We start from the raw sequence: 16,830 nt of genomic DNA, 5'->3' as shown, positions 1-16,830 counted from the left end.
TCACTAAGGGTAACAGTATGATCCTCTCAGAGGAATATAAATTGGAGAGCATAAACCCTGAAGAACAGGAACTGTGACTGAGAAAACCAGGCAACTTATGTACATGTGGTCTACTTCTTATTTATATATTTACGAGTCTATGAATGTGCTTACAATATATACATGATGCTAATACGTTCTTAGCTATTTATTTGTGTTATTTGTGACTATCAGTATCACTTTATATAGGCACTTGTATATTTATTTTTACCTTTTTACCCCTAGTTGTAGTTTATATATTTATAATACATGTATGGTAATAATTAAGGCTGTGAGTTTATCACAGAGGTCATGGAAGTGATGGATTCCATGACTTTCCATGATCTCCGTGACTTCTGCAGCAGCCAGTGTGGCTGGCTCCAGGGCTGCCTGAGCAGCTCAGGTAGGCCCTGGGCCAGTCGCAGTCCCCGCTGCTGGGGCAGTCTCAGGCCACTGCCCCCCCGCAACAGCAGCAGAAGGAATTTGGGTGTGGGAGGGGACTCAGGGCTGGGGATTGGGGCATGGGAGGAGGTGAGGGCTCTGGGCAGCGCTTACTTTGAGGGGGCTCCCTCCCTCAGCTCCTAGATCCATGTGCTGCCTCCGCCCGCAGGCACCACCCCTGCAGCTCCCATTGGCCACAGTTCCTGGCCAATGGGAGCTGTGGAGCTGGCAGTGCACAGAGCTAGGAGCTTAGGGAGGGACATGTTGCTGCTTCCAGAAGCCGGGTAGGAAGCCTGCCAGCCCCGCCAACTCCCCTCTCCCCAGCACCCATGGGGGTCCTGGGCTGCTCCCACCCAAGCACCCACCTGGACTGTCCCAGTAACACCTATGCCCCCCGCACACACGCGGCACCACCCAGGCCATCCCCCCCAGCACCCACGGCACTCCCAAGATTTAGTCAGGGGTATAGTACAGGTCATGGACAGGTCATAGGTCGTGAATTTTTGCTTACTGCCTGTGACCTGTCCATGACTTTTACTAAAAATACACATGACTAAAACATAGCTTTAGTAATAATATATTCATATTTATTTGCACACATTATCATTTATGTCACTTAATGTTTATCTTTTTATTAGTTTATTGGTATAAATAAGTATATACTATGTGCATATTAACATTTATGTATAATATACTATTACTTATGGATTCATATCTATGACACAATAGGTTTCATTCATTTATATGGCTTGGCACATGTAGGGATTTTGGTAAATATAAGTATATTTCTGGCAGATTCCTTATTAATTCATACTGTGTATAGGGGATACAGGTATATACCATGTGGGATCTGAACTTGCCAGTACTTGAAGTCTGAGATGTTAAGAGTAAGGTGTGTGGTGTATGTATTTTTTTTTGCATGAAGAAGCACTCAGAAGCTGTTGATATATTGGTCATCAATTAGCAGCTGAACAATCACTGTCTTTCATGAACTCTATTACGTTTTGTTCCTAGACTGTATGGAGGCTTAATGAAACCTCCAAGAGAATCAAAACTTGAAGGCACTTAAAATCAAATGGATGTCACATAACTTTTCTTCAGGAGACCCATTTAAGGACTGAATATGAAGACAGAATTAAAAAACTAAGGGTGGGACATGAATGTCACTCCTCTTTAAACTCCAGAAGCAGGGGAGTAGTGGTGCTAATCCACAACAGCCTAACTTTTCAGTTTCAGAGTAACAGCCATGTTAGTCTGTATTCGCAAAAAGAAAAGGAGTACTTGTGGCACCTTAGGGTATGTCTACACTACGGAATAAGGTCGAATTTATAGAAGTCGGTTTTTTAGAAATCGGTTTTATATATTCGAGTGTGTGTGTCCCCACAGAAAATGCTCTAAGTGCATTAAGTGCATTAACTCGGCGGAGCGCTTCCACAGTACCGAGGCTAGAGTCGACTTCCAGAGCGTTGCACTGTGGGTAGCTATCCCACAGTTCCCGCAGTCTCCGCTGCCCATTGGAATTCTGGGTTGAGATCCCAATGCCTGATGGGGCTAAAACATTGTCGCGGGTGGTTCTGGGTACATATCGTCAGGCCCCCGTTCCCTCCCTCCCTCCGTGAAAGCAAGGGCAGACAATCGTTTCGCACCTTTTTTCCTGAGTTACCTGTGCAGACACCATACCACGGCAAGCATGGAGCCCACTCAGGTAACCGTCACCCTATGTCTCCTGGGTGCTGGCAGACGCGGTACAGCATTGCTACACAGTAGCAGCAACCCCTTGCCTTGTGGCAGCAGACGGTACAGTATGACTGGTAGCCGTCATCGTCATGTCCGAGGTGCTCCTGGCCACGTCGGCTGGGAGCGCCTGGGCAGACATGGGCGCAGGGACTAAATTTGGAGTGACTTGACCAGGTCATTCTCTTTAGTCCTGCAGTCAGTCCTATTGAACCGTCTTATGGTGAGCGGGCAGGCGATACGGACTGCTAGCAGTCGTACTGTACCATCTTCTGCCAGGTAGGCCTTAGATGAGGATGGCTAGCAGTCGTACTGTACCATCTTCTGCCGAGCAGCCATGAGATGTGGATGGCATGCAGTCCTTCTGCACCGTCTGCTGCCAGCCAAAGATGTAAAAGATAGATGGAGTGGCTCAGAACAAGAAATAGACCAGATTTGTTTTGTACTCATTTGCCTCCTCCCCTGTCTAGGGGACTCATTCCTCTAGATCACACTGCAGTCATTCACAGAGAAGGTGCAGCGAGGTAAATCTAGCCATGTATCAATCAGAGGCCAGGCTAACCTCCTTGTTCCAATAAGAACGATAACTTAGGTGCACCATTTCTTATTGGAACCCTCCGTGCAGTCCTGCCTGAAATACTCCTTGATGTACAGGCACCCCCTTTGTTGATTTTAGCTCCCTGAAGCCAATCCTGTAAGCCGTGTCGTCAGTCGCCCCTCCCTCCATCAGAGCAACGGCAGACAATCGTTCCGCGCCTTTTTTCTGTGCGGACGCCATACCAAGGCAAGCATGGAGGCCGCTCAGCTCACTTTGGCAGTTAGGAGCACATTAAACACCACACGCATTATCCAGCAGTATATGCAGCACCAGAACCTGGCAAAGCGATACCGGGCGAGGAGGCGACGTCAGCGCGGTCACGTGAGTGATCAGGACATGGACACAGATTTCTCTGAAAGCATGGGCCCTGCCAATGCATGCATCATGGTGCTAATGGGGCAGGTTCATGCTGTGGAATGCCGATTCTGGGCTCGGGAAACAAGCACAGACTGATGGGACCGCATAGTGTTGCAGGTCTGGGACGATTCCCAGTGGCTGCGAAACTTTCGCATGCGTAAGGGCACTTTCATGGAACTTTGTGACTTGCTTTCCCCTGCCCTGAGGTGCATGAATACCAAGATGAGAGCAGCCCTCACAGTTGAGAAGCGAGTGGCGATAGCCCTGTGGAAGCTTGCAACGCCAGACAGCTACCGGTCAGTTGGGAATCAATTTGGAGTGGGCAAATCTACTGTGGGGGCTGCTGTGATGCAAGTAGCCCACGCAATCAAAGATCTGCTGATATCAAGGGTAGTGACCCTGGGAAATGTGCAGGTCATAGTGGATGGCTTTGCTGCAATGGGATTCCCTAACTGTGGTGGGGCTATAGACGGAACCCATATCCCTATCTTGGCACCGGAGCACCAAGCCGCCGAGTACATAAACCGCAAGGGGTACTTTTCGATAGTGCTGCAAGCTCTGGTGGATCACAAGGGACGTTTCACCAACATCAACGTGGGATGGCCGGGAAAGGTGCATGATGCTCGCATCTTCAGGAACTCCGGTCTGTTTCAAAAGCTGCAGGAAGGGACTTTATTCCCAGACCAGAAAATAACTGTTGGGGATGTTGAAATGCCTATATGTATCCTTGGGGACCCAGCCTACCCCTTAATGCCATGGCTCATGAAGCCGTACACAGGCAGCCTGGACAGTAGTCAGGAGCTGTTCAACTACAGGCTGAGCAAGTGCAGAATGGTGGTAGAATGTGCATTTGGACGTTTAAAGGCGCGCTGGCGCAGTTTACTGACTCGCTTAGACCTCAGCGAAACCAATATTCCCACTGTTATTACTGCTTGCTGTGTGCTCCACAATATCTGTGAGAGTAAGGGGGAGATGTTTATGGCGGGGTGGGAGGTTGAGGCAAATCGCCTGGCTGCTGGTTACGCGCAGCCAGACACCAGGGCGGTTAGAAGAGCACAGGAGGGCGCGGTACGCATCAGAGAAGCTTTGAAAACCAGTTTCATGACTGGCCAGGCTACAGTGTGAAAGTTCTGTTTGTTTCTCCTTGATGAAACCCCCTGCCCCTTGGTTCACTCTACTTCCCTGTAAGCTAACCACCCGCCCCTCCTCCCTTCAATCACCGCTTGCAGAGGCAATAAAGTCATTGTTGCTTCACATTCATGCATTCTTTATTCATTCATCACACAAATAGGGGGATGACTACCAAGGTAGCCCAGGAGGGGTGGTGGAGGAGGGAAGGAAAATGCCACACAGCACTTTAAGCACAGCACTTTAAAAGTTTACAACTTTAAAATTTATTGAATGACAGCCTTCTTTTTTTTGGGCAATCCTCTGTGGTGGAGTGGCTGGTTGGCCGGAGGCCCCCTCACCGCGTTCTTGGGCGTCTGGGTGTGGAGGCTATGGAACTTGGGGAGGAGGGCGGTTGGTTACAGAGGGGCAGCAGTGGCAGTCTGTGCTCCAGCTGCCTTTGCTGCAGCTCAACCATACACTGGAGCATACTGGTTTGGTCCTGCAGCAGCCTCAGCATTGAATCCTGCTTCCTCTCATCACGCTGCCGCTACATTTGAGCTTCAGCCCTGTCTTCAGCCCGCCACTTACTCTCTTCAGCCCGCTACTTACTCTCTTCAGCCCGCCACCTCTCCTCCCGGTCATTTTGTGCTTTCCTGCACTCTGACATTATTTGCCTCCACGCATTCGTCTGTGCTCTGTCAGTGTGGGAGGACAGCATGAGCTCGGAGAACATTTCATCGCGAGTGCGTTTTTTTTTCTTTCTAAGCTTCACTAGCCTCTGGGAAGGAGAAGATCCTGTGATCATTGAAACACATGCAGCTGGTGGAGAAAAAAAAAGGGACAGCGGTATTTAAAAAGACACATTTTATAAAACAGTGGCTACAGTCTTTCAGGGTAAACCTTGCTGTTAACATTACATACATAGCACATGTGCTTTCATTACAAGGTCGCATTTTGCCTCCTCCCACCGCGTGACTACCCCCTCAACCTTCCCCCCTCCCTGTGGCTAACAGCGGGGAACATTTCTGTTTAGCCACAGGCAAACAGCCCAGCAGGAATGGGCTCCTCTGAGTGTCCCCTGAAGAAAAGCACTCTATTTCAACCAGGTGACCATGAATTATATCTCACTCTACTGAGGATAACACAGAGAGATAAAGAATGGATGTTGTTTGAATGCCAGCAAACATACACTGCAATGCTGTGTTCTACAATGTTTCCCGAGTACGTGTTACTGGCCTGGAGTGGTAAAGTGTCCTACCATGAAGGACGCAATAAGGCTGCCCTCCCCAGAAACCTTTTGCAAAGGCTTTAGGACTACATCTAGGAGAACCGCAAATGCCAGGGCAAAGTAATCCTTTCACATGCTTGCTTTTAAACCATGTATAGTATTTTAAAAGGTACACTCACCAGAGGTCCCTTCTCCGCCTGCTGAGTCCAGGTGGCAGCCTTGGGTGGGTTCGGGGGGTACTGGCTCCAGGTCTAGGGTGAGAAACAGTTCCTGGCTGTCGGGAAAACCGGTTTCTCCGCTTGCTTGCTGTGAGCTATCTACAACCTCCTCCTCATCATCATCTTCTTCGTCCCCAAAACCTGCTTCCGTATTGCCTCCATCTCCATTGAAGGAGTCAAACAACACAGCTGGGGTAGTGGTGGCTGAACCCCCTAAAATGGCATGCAGCTCATCATAGAAGCGGCTGTTCGCCTCTCTGGTTTTCTGGTAGGCTTGCCTCAGCTCCTTCAGTTTCACGCGACACTGCTTCGGGTCCCTGTTATGGCCTCTGTCCTTCATGCCCTGGGAGATTTTCTCAAAGGTTTTGGCATTTCGAAAACTGGAACGGAGTTCTGATAGCACGGATTCCTCTCCCCAAACAGCGATCAGATCCCGTACCTCCCGTTCGGTCCATGCTGGAGCTCTTTTGCGATTCTGGGACTCCATCATGGTCACCTGTGCTGATGAGCTCTGCATGGTCACGTGCAGCTTGCCACGCTGGCCAAACAGGAAATGAGATTCAAAAGTTCGCGGTTCTTTTCCTGTCTACCTGGCCAGTGCATCTGAGTTGAGAGTGCTGTCCAGAGCGGTCATAATGGAGCACTCTGGGATAGCTCCCAGAGGCCAATACCATCGAATTGTGTCCACAGTACCCCAAATTCGAGCCGGCAACGTCGATTTAAGCGCTAATCCACTTGTCAGGGGTGGAGTAAGGAAATCGATTTTAAGAGCCCTTTAAGTCGAAATAAAGGGCTTCATTGTGTGGACGGGTGCAGGTTTACATCGATTTAACGCTGCTAAATTCGTCCTAAAGTCCTAGTGTAGACCAGGGCTTAGAAACTAACCAATTTATTTGAGCATGAGCTTTCGTGAGCTACAGCTCACTTCATCGGATGCATACCGTGGAAACTGCAGCAGACTTTATATACACACAGAGAATATGAAACAATACCTCCTCCCACCCCACTGTCCTGCTGGTAATAGCTTATCTAAAGTGATCATCAAGTTGGGCCATTTCCAGCACAAATCCAGGTTTTCTCACCCTCCACTCCCCCACACAAATTCACTCTCCTGCTGGTGATAGCCCATCCAAAGTGACAACTCTCTACACAATGTGCATGATAATCAAGTTGGGCCATTTCCTGCACAAATCCAGGTTTTCTCACCCCCCCACCCCCCTCCCAAAAACCACACACACAAACTCACTCTCCTGCTGGTAATAGCTCATCCAAAGTGACCACTCTCCCTACAATGTGCATGGTAATCAAGGTGGGCCATGTCCAGCACAAATTCAGGTTTTCTCACCCCCCCACCCCCATACATACACAAACTCACTCTCCTGCTGGTAATAGCTCATCCAAACTGACCACTCTCAAAGTTTAAATCGAAGTTAAACCAGAACATCTGGGGGGGGGGTTAGGAAAAAACAAGGGGAAATAGGCTACCTTGCATAATGACTTAGCCACTCCCAGTCTCTATTTAAGCCTAAATTAATAGTATCCAATTTGCAATTTGAATGAATTCCAATTCAGCAGTTTCTCGCTGGAGTCTGGATTTGAAGTTTTTTTGTTTTAAGATAGCGACCTTCATGTCTGTGATTGCGTGACCAGAGAGATTGAAGTGTTCTCCGACTGGTTTATGAATGTTATAATTCTTGACATCTGATTTGTGTCCATTTATTCTTTTACGTAGAGACTGTCCAGTTTGACCAATGTAAATGGCAGAGGGGCATTGCTGGCACATGATGGCATATATCACATTGGTGGATGTGCAGGTGAACGAGCCTCTGATAGTGTGGCTGATGTTATTAGGCCCTGTGATGGTGTCCCCTGAATAGATATGTGGGCACAGTCGGCAACGGGCTTTGTTGCAAGGATAAGTTCCTGGGTTAGTGGTTCTGTTGTGTGGTATGTGGTTGTTGGTGAGTATTTGCTTCAGGTTGCGGGGCTGTCTGTAGGCAAGGACTGGCCTGTCTCCCAAGATTTGTGAGAGTGTTGGGTCATCCTTTAGGATAGGTTGTAGATCCTTAATAATGCGTTGGAGGGGTTTTAGTTGGGGGCTGAAGGTGACGGCTAGTGGCGTTCTGTTATTTTCTTTGTTAGGCCTGTCCTGTAGTAGGTAACTTCTGGGAACTCTTCTGGCTCTATCAATCTGTTTCTTTACTTCCGCAGGTGGGTATTGTAGTTGTAAGAAAGCTTGACAGAGATCTTGTAGGTGTTTGTCTCTGTCTGAGGGGTTGGAGCAAATGTGGTTGTATCGCAGAGCTTGGCTGTAGACGATGGATCGTGTGGTGTGGTCAGGGTGAAAGCTAGAGGCATGTAGGTAGGAATAGCGGTCAGTAGGTTTCCGGTATAGGGTGGTGTTTATGTGACCATTGTTTATTAGCACTGTAGTGTCCAGGAAGTGGATCTGTTGTGTGGACTGGACCAGGCTGAGGTTGATGGTGGGATGGAAATTGTTGAAATCATAGTGGAATTCCTCAAGGGCTTCTTTTCCATGGGTCCAGATGATGAAGATGTCATCAATATAGCGCAAGTAGAGTAAGGGGCTTTAGGGGACGAGAGCTGAGGAAGCGTTGTTCTAAATCAGCCATAAAAATGTTGGCATACTGTGGGGCCGTGCGGGTACCCATAGCAGTGCCGCTGATCTGAAGGTATACATTGTCCCCAAATGTAAAATAGTTATGGGTAAGGACAAAGTCACAAAGTTCAGCCACCAGGTTGAACACGTCAAGAACACTATCCATTATCGGGGATAGTGTTCTTGATGGCTTCTAGTCCATCTTTGTGTGGAATGTTGGTGTAGAGGGCTTCTACATCCATAGTAGCCAGGATGGTGTTATCAGGAAGATCACCGATGGATTGAAGTTTCCTCAGGAAGTCAGTGGTGTCTCGAAGGTAGCTGGGAGTGCTGGTAGCGTAGGGCCTGAGGAGGGAGTCTACATAGCCAGACAATCCTGCTGTCAGGGTGCCAATGCCTGAGATGATGGGGCGCCCAGGATTTCCATGTTTATGGATCTTGGGTAGTAGATAGAATATCCTAGGTCAGGGTTCCAGGGGTGTGTCTGTACGGATTTGATCTTGTGCTTTTTCAGGAAGTTTCTTGAGCAAATGCTGTAGTTGCTTTTGGTAACTCTCAGTGGGATCATAGGGTAATGGCTTGTAGAAACTCGTGTTGGAGAGCTGCCGAGCAGCCTCTTGTTCATATTCCGACCTATTCATGATGACAACAGCACCTCCTTTGTCAGCCTTTTTGATTATGATGTCAAAGTTGTTTCTGAGGCTGTGGATGGCATTGCGTTCCGCATGGCTGAGGTTATGGGGCAAGTGATGCTGCTTTTCCACAATTTCAGCCCGTGCACGTCGGCGGAAGCACTCTATGTAGAAGTCCAGTCTGCTGTTTCGACCTTCAGGAGGAGTCCACCTAGAATCCCTCTTTCTGTAGTGTTGGTAGGGAGACCTCTGTGGATTAGTATGTTGTTCAGAGGTATTTTGGAAATATTCCTTGAGTCGGAGACGTCGAAAATAGGATTCTAGGTCACCACAGAACTGTATCATGTTCGTGGGGGTGGAGGGGCAGAAGGAGAGGCCCTGAGATAGAACAGCTGCTTCTGCTGGGCTGAGAGGGGGGTGGAGGGTGAGAAAACCTGGATTTGTGCTGGAAATGGCCCAACTTGATGATCACTTTAGATAAGCTATTACCAGCAGGACAGTGGGGTGGGAGGAGGTATTGTTTCATATTCTCTGTGTGTATATAAAGTCTGCTGCAGTTTCCATGGTATGCATCCGATGAAGTGAGCTGTAGCTCACGAAATCTCATGCTCAAATAAATTGGTTAGTCTCTAAGGTGCCACAAGTACTCCTTTTCTTTTAACTTTTCAGTGTATTTCAGTTGCGGTCAGATCCAGAGGTACATAATAATTGAAGGCATTTTCAAGAGTGAGAATAATTTTGGGGAATGCAAATCATCCTAATGATGGAACATATCCTATATTGCAAAAATAACTGACACTATTCCAACAGAGCTGATATCCCAGTGGTACTAGGAAGAGATTGAAATACTGTCATGGATGATATCATAGACAAATCTTAGTGTTTTAGGTGGAAACTTCAGGTATTTGCAAACCATCCAATATTGGACGAGAGGATATTTGGAGAATGCAGCAACCTAGGAAGTGTGACTACACATTTCTCTAAAGTTCATGTCTCTTATTCCAGATTAGATTTTGTTATGATATCTAAGGTGTTAGCTCCTGCATGTCTGAAGGCGGAGGTTGGTAATATCATCATCTCTGATTATACTCCAATTTCTCTTCATATACATAATTGGTCGTAGTGCTAAAAGATCCTCAAAATGGAAGTTAAACACACATCTATTTAAAGACCCTGAATTTCTTCAGATGATTGAAACATCCATTATCAACTTCTTGAAGGAAAATAAAATTACTGTCTCCTCCACTACAACTTTATGGGAAACACTCAAGGCTATCTTAAGGGTAGATGCTGTAACAACCAGGCAAGGTACTAACAAACTTCAACAGGACTTTATTCTTAAAGTGAAAACCTCTTTACCAAGCTGCTGCTGCACCCTTGGTAGCTCTCACTCAGCTTCCTCAACTCCCCCCCCATCCTGTTTCCTGTCCTTTCAGACTCCCAACAGCCCGTGCTCCCAGATCTAATAATTACAAGCAGCATATAAACACCACGTTCCCTCCTCTCTTAAGAAACTCTCCCAATTAAAATAAACATTGTTGTTCTAACCACAGGAATAAATATGAAACAAGACACTATACTGTTGGCAGAAATATTACACTGAAAACACTGTAGATACTACATAACATGGTCTCTAGTGCAGACAGGTGGTCGTCTGGGTCTGACAGGCCACCTCTCAAGCCCCGGTTCCAGTGCAATGTCTTGTTGTGTTGATACTATGGTGAAGTCATCCAATGCAGACTGGGTATTGGCATAATCTCCTCTTGGTGCATAGGCAGGTACAAGATAAGAAGCATTCCATACCCGCCCATCAGAAAGTCGATAGGTGTAAGGTCCCTTCTGCTCTATGATTTTAAGAGGAGCTGTGAATTTATGGTCCCCTTTGCATAAAATTCCAGGTTTTCGTATTCTAATGAAGGAACCACACTCAAACTTTGGTCCCTTAGCACCCCCCACTTGTCTGTGAAAGCCTTATACTTTGCTTGGTTCTGTTCAACTGTTTTTCTCACATCATCCTCGGCTGGGGCATCAGGTCGTGCCTGTAACAATCCAGCAATGTTCAGTTTAGTATTCATCTGCTTTCCCATGCAGTAACTCTGCAGGTGATCTTTGCATTGTGGCATGTCATGTAGCCTGGTATGCTTGCAAGAAATCAGTAGTGAATGTTATCCACAATCGCCCTTCCAGTTTAGCCGTTTGCAAACTCTGTTTCAAACTTCTGTTAAACCGTTCAATTTCCCCATTGGCTTGAGGGTAATATAGGGATGACCTGTGTAAAATGTTCCTCTCTGCTAGAAAAGTTTCAAACTCCAGGGAAGTAAATTGACTACCATTATCTAAAACCAGTTCTTTGGGGTTACCTTCCCTGCTAAAAACTGAAGAGAGGAACTTAATTACTGTAGCAGAAGAGATTTGCAATGTAAATGCTACCTCAGGCCATTTACTGAAATAGTCTATTAAAGTGATGGCATAATGGCAGTCATTTGGAGCAGTATCAAAGGGTCCTACAATGTCAGTCGCCACTTTATCCCACACAAATTCAGGAAGAGGAACAGGCTGTAATGGAGGGTTACATGTCACTGTTGTCTTATCATGCATTTGGCAAGTGACACAGGATTTTATGAGCACTTCAGTTTGAGAGTCCATCCCTGGCCACCAATACAGATCCTGTAGTTGTTGTTTGGTTCTGACAATTCCTTGATGAGTATCATGTGCCAGATGTATTAGTTTTGACTGTAATTCTTCTGGCACAAGTAGCCTGTGTGTACCTCATAGCACACAGCCATCAACAAAATAAAGTTCATCCCGTACTCTAAAATAAGGCAGCAAAACTGGGTCAAGGTTTTTAGGGTTACTGGGCCATCTCTTTGTCAGAAATTCCCATCATTTTTGTTGAATTGGACATGCTGAGTGTCAAGGTTCCTTCCCTACTCTGAACTCTAGGGTACAGATGTGGGGACCTGCATGAAAGACCCCCTCAGCTTATTCTTACCAGCTTAGGTTAAAAACTTACCAAGGTACAAACTTTGCCTTGTCCTTGAACCCTATGCTGCCACCACCAAGTGTGTTAAAGAACAGGGAAAGAGCCTACTTGGAGAAGTCTTCCCCACAAAATATCCCTTCAAGCCCTACACCCCCTTTCCTGGGGAAGGCTTGATAAAAATCCTCACCAATTTGCATAGGTGAACACAGACCCAAACCCTTGGATCTTAAGAACAATGAAAAAGCAATCGGGATCTTAAAAGAAGAATTTTAATTAAAGAAAAAGTAAAAGAATCGCCTCTGTAAAATCAGGATGGTAAATACCTTACAGGGTAATCAGATTCCAAACATAGAGAATCCCTCTAGACAAAACCTTAAGTTACAATAAGACACAAAAACAGGAATATACATTCCATTCAGCACAGCTATTTTACCAGCCATTGAACAAAAGAAAATCTAATGCATTTCTAGCTAGATTGCTTACTAACTTTTTACAGGAGTTCTGAAGAGCATTCCTGATCTGTTCCCGGCAAAAGCATCACACAGACAGACAGACAGACCCTTTGTTCCCCCCCACCTCCAGCTTTGAAAGTATCTTATCTCCTCATTGGTCATTTTGGTCAGGTGCCAGTGAGGTTATCTTAGCTCACAGGTTATCTTAGCTCACCTTTTAAAGGTGAAAGGGTTTTGCCTCTGGCCAGGAGGGATTTTATAGTTCTGTATACAGAAAAGTGGTTACCCTTCCCTTTATATTTATGACACTGAGCAAGCAGCTTGAAATTGTTCTCTTGTAACTGCAGTAAGAGTGCTTGTAATAAGCGCAACTACTACATCATCATCCTCCGGTGGACCATCTGGTGAAGGCAAAGGCAAGGGAGAAAGGCAATCAGCATTTTGGTTTCCAGGCTTATATTCCAATTTATAATTGAAAGAGAGTCATCTTGCAGACCATCTAGCAATACGATATCCTGCCCTTCCCAGTCCTTTTGTGGAGAGCAACGTCGTCAAAGGGCTGTGGTCTGTGTGCAACTTGAACATGCGGCCACACAGATAAATTCTCCATTTTTCAGTAGCCCAGGCACAAGCTAGTGCTTCTTTTTTTTGACTGTAGAATATTTCCTCTCAGCATTACTTAGTGTTCTTGAAGCAAATACAACAGTCCTCTCTGTGTTGTCCTCATGAAGTTGTGTGAGGACAGCCCCAAGTCCATAATCAGAAGCATCAGTAGTTACAATTGTGGGCAATGCAGGACTGAATAGTGCAAGTACTGGACTATGTACAATCAAGTCTTTCACTGTTTCGAAACTAGCTTGTGCATCCGTTGTCCACACTAAGGTTGAACATTGAATGGTTCAATGACAGAAGCATAATTAGGAATGAATTTTGCATACCAGGAGGTAAGACCAAAGAAGGAACGTAAGGTTTGCAAATCTGTTGGAGGAGGAGCATTTCAGGTTTTAGTCCAGCCTGTGAAATTGTATGCCCCAGAAAGGAGAGTTCAGTTTGTCTAAATTTGCATTTGGACCTATTGAGCTGGAGGCCTGCTTTGCTGATGCAGTTTAGTACAGACTGCAGGTTATTGTCATGCTCCTCCGAAGTATTTCCAAACACGATAATATCATCCAGATAGCACTGAACTCCATGTTGATTCTTCAGAATCAATGACATCATTATTTGGAAGGCACTTGGGGCAGATGTGAGACAGTATGGAACACGTTTAAAACGAAATAGTCCCTCATGTTTAATAAATGCTGTGAGGTCTCTGCTATCTTCATGCAACATAATCTGGTAGTATGTGCTCTGCAAATCAAGAGCAGAAAATATCTTTGCTCCACGGAGTTCTGCAAATACTTCTTCTATGTGAGGAAGAGGATGGCTGTCAATCACAATAGCTTTATTTGGCTCCCTTAAGTCCACACAAAGGTGAATGCCTCCACCCTTCTTCTGCGTCACTACTATAGGTGAAACCCATTCCAAGGAGTCAATCTCCTCAATAATGTCCTTTTGAACAAGTTTTCTAAGTTCCTCTGAAACAGCTTCCCTGACTGAAAATGCTAAGTGCCGTAACTTCTGTCGTACAGGCATCACATTATTCCCCATTTTAACTTTATGCAGAAACCCATAAGCACAGCGGAGTTTCTCCTCAACCTGGTGTTGGGTCCCAGCTGAAACTGGTGTGTGTACTGCAAGATTGCTTTGCTGTGGAAGATCAATTCATCCATTAACTACCCTGAGATTTAAAGCAGACAATAAATCTCTGTCAAGGATAGGAGTGCCTTTGTGGACAATGTAGAACTCCGCAGTTACACAGCAATCACCAAAAGTATCTATTGCTGGCAGGCAACCACGTACTGGAATATGGTTTTTCAAATAGCACACCAAGTGAAGTTTGGGTTCAGTAAGAGGCACATCTTTAAAGTAATGCAAATAGCTGGAATCAGGTAGTATAGATACTGCTGAGCCAGTGTCCAACATTAGCTGAATAGAGTTGATTTGCCTGAGGGTATGGCAGAAACATTGACAGTGCACTTTATTTGTTCTGGAATATGTGCAGTAGTGATTTTGTCCACACTCAGCACAATAACATCTGGTATTGTAACTGCATGCACCTGTTGATTGAACTGGCTGCTGCAACATACTTTTGCAAAAAGATTGGGCATTTTGCTATGATTGCACTGAGCTACTTTTGCCGGACATCCTGTATAGCTTGCAAGGTGTTGTGGGGATCCACAGCGAAAGCATGCTTTTACTGTATTTTGAATTTTCTGATTTGGTGGTTTTTCTTTCGTTTTCCTCTTAGAGTCGTTTGTCTGCAGCGATAGTGAACTTTTCTGCAAAGGAGCCATAGCCTGGACTGTGCCTCCTTATCCATGCTCATTATTTTGGCTTCAACTGTAGCTGACTCAATCTGAGTAGCAATGGTTATTGCTTTTTCTAGTGTAAATTGTGGTTCTAGAAGTAAGCATTCTCTTACACAAAGCATGGTTGTTTTCTCAATGAGCTGGTCTCTAATCATCTCATCTGCCATATTCCTAAACTCACAAGTTACAATCAGACTCCTCAGGGAAGCAATATACTGCATTATAGTCTCCCCTGGCTTCTGCTCACGCTGGTGAAATCTGTAGCAATTAGCTACAACATTCACTTTTGGTACAAAAAAGTTCTTTAATGCAGTGAGTGCAGTCTCATATTTATCATCTGCAAGGGGAAAAGTGTATAATATACGCTGCCCTTCTGTTCCAAGGCAGTGGATTAGCAGAGCACGCTTTCTTACTTCATAAATCTCTGTAGCACTGATTGCAAGCAGATAAGTCTCAAACATATGGATCCAGGCAGTGAAAGCAATTGGAGGCTCACCTGTGCTTTGCAGAAAGGGTGGGTGGGTTCAGAGGCAGAAGATCCATCCTCATCACCAAAATGTTGTAACAAACTTCAACAGGACTTTATTCTTAAAGTGGAAACCTCTTTACCAAGCTGCTGCCGCACCCCCAGTAGCTCTCACTCAGCCTCCTCAACTCCTCCCTGCCCCCTGCTCCTTCCTGTTTCCTGTCCTCTCAGACTCCCAACAGCCAGTGCTCCCAGTTCTAATAATTACAAGCAGCATCTAAACACCACAGTAGAATGCATAAAATTTGCATCTAAAAAGAAGGAAAAAAGGAATAAATTACTTAATTCTTTGGCAGAGGAGATGGCTAAATTTGAAAAAGAAACCATAAACACTCAGAATAATGAGGTGCTACACTGACTCATTACCTCAAAATACAAATACAATGAATATATGTCTACCTAGATTGAATTCACGCTTAATAGTGTTAAACAGAGGCATTTTAAATGGGGGGATAAAGTGGGAAAACTCCTAGCAAGGAAAATTAAAATAGCTTCATACACTAACACTATATCCTCTTTGTCACAGGACAGCAGTCTTTTTGTACTAGAACCTGATAAAATTAACAATATAAAGGCTTTTATGAATAGTGCGTTTGATTCCAATCAATTTGACCAGATTATGGAGGGAGTATCCCTAAATACATTGCCGATACCTCACTCTACTAGAAGTTAATCAAGCAATTGGCTGGGCAAACCACCAGGGTGCAGTGGGGAGAATTGTATAAGACATTTATCAATCAATTAGAGCATCAGAAATCTACAATGAAATATTTACAAAAGATGATGTCAGGGGACATGAGGATGGCAGAAATTATCCTATTTCTAAAAAAAGACAACATGGTCTTCCTTGTGGTGATTACCACCCTATCTCTTTGTTGAACCTACAAAGATTCTCACTTCACACTTATGCAACATTACTCCATCAATCATTCACGTGGACCAGGTGGGTTTTATTCACAGCAGATTAGAGTGGACAATATTCAGAATATACACCATTTAATCGCCAGGCACAGACAACTGATGCTCCAGCTGCTATCCTACCGTTAGATGCTGAAAAGTCCTTCAAACAAGTGGAATGGCTATACCAACAAACAATCCTGAGAAAATTAGGATTTAAATCTAAATTTCTTACTTGGTATTCTTTACAAAGCACCCTTTGCCACTGTTCTGACAAATGGTGTTATTGCCTCTACTTTTCAGTTACATCAATGAGTCAGGGATGTCCTCTATCAGCTCTTCTATTTTACATAGCAGTGGAACTTCTAGCAGCATATATGAGACAGATACCCTCCATTGAAGGTATTACAATTCTGGATAAAGAATACAAGATTAGCCTATACACGAATGATATTCTGTTCACTCTCAAGAATCCCTCTTCTTCGATTCCACCACTATCTGCAGTAAACTACTTTGATGAGATATCAGGATTTTGGATAAACTGGAACAAGTCTCAATTGATGGAAATTTCTCATAAACCAAATCCATTTAAAATACAACCATCCTCC

At 45.1% G+C, this 16,830-nt stretch overlaps 1 protein-coding gene and 1 long non-coding RNA gene across 12 annotated transcripts in view; one reads left to right on the top strand and one right to left on the bottom strand.

Annotated features, from left to right (window-relative positions):
- Positions 1 to 16,830, top strand: part of TENM4 (teneurin transmembrane protein 4) — a 2,292,082-nt gene that overhangs the window by 442,635 nt on the left and 1,832,617 nt on the right. The window lies entirely within an intron of this gene.
- Positions 4,519 to 5,698, bottom strand: LOC142069036 (uncharacterized). Its single transcript, XR_012664906.1, has 2 exons — positions 5,666 to 5,698; positions 4,519 to 5,077 (listed from the first exon to the last, which is right to left on the bottom strand). It is a non-coding gene; the product is annotated as an uncharacterized LOC142069036 (long non-coding RNA).

Source organism: Caretta caretta, chromosome 1, assembly GCF_965140235.1.
Source record: "Caretta caretta isolate rCarCar2 chromosome 1, rCarCar1.hap1, whole genome shotgun sequence".
NCBI lineage: Eukaryota > Metazoa > Chordata > Testudines > Cheloniidae > Caretta > Caretta caretta.
This window is presented reverse-complemented; position numbering and strand designations above follow the sequence as displayed.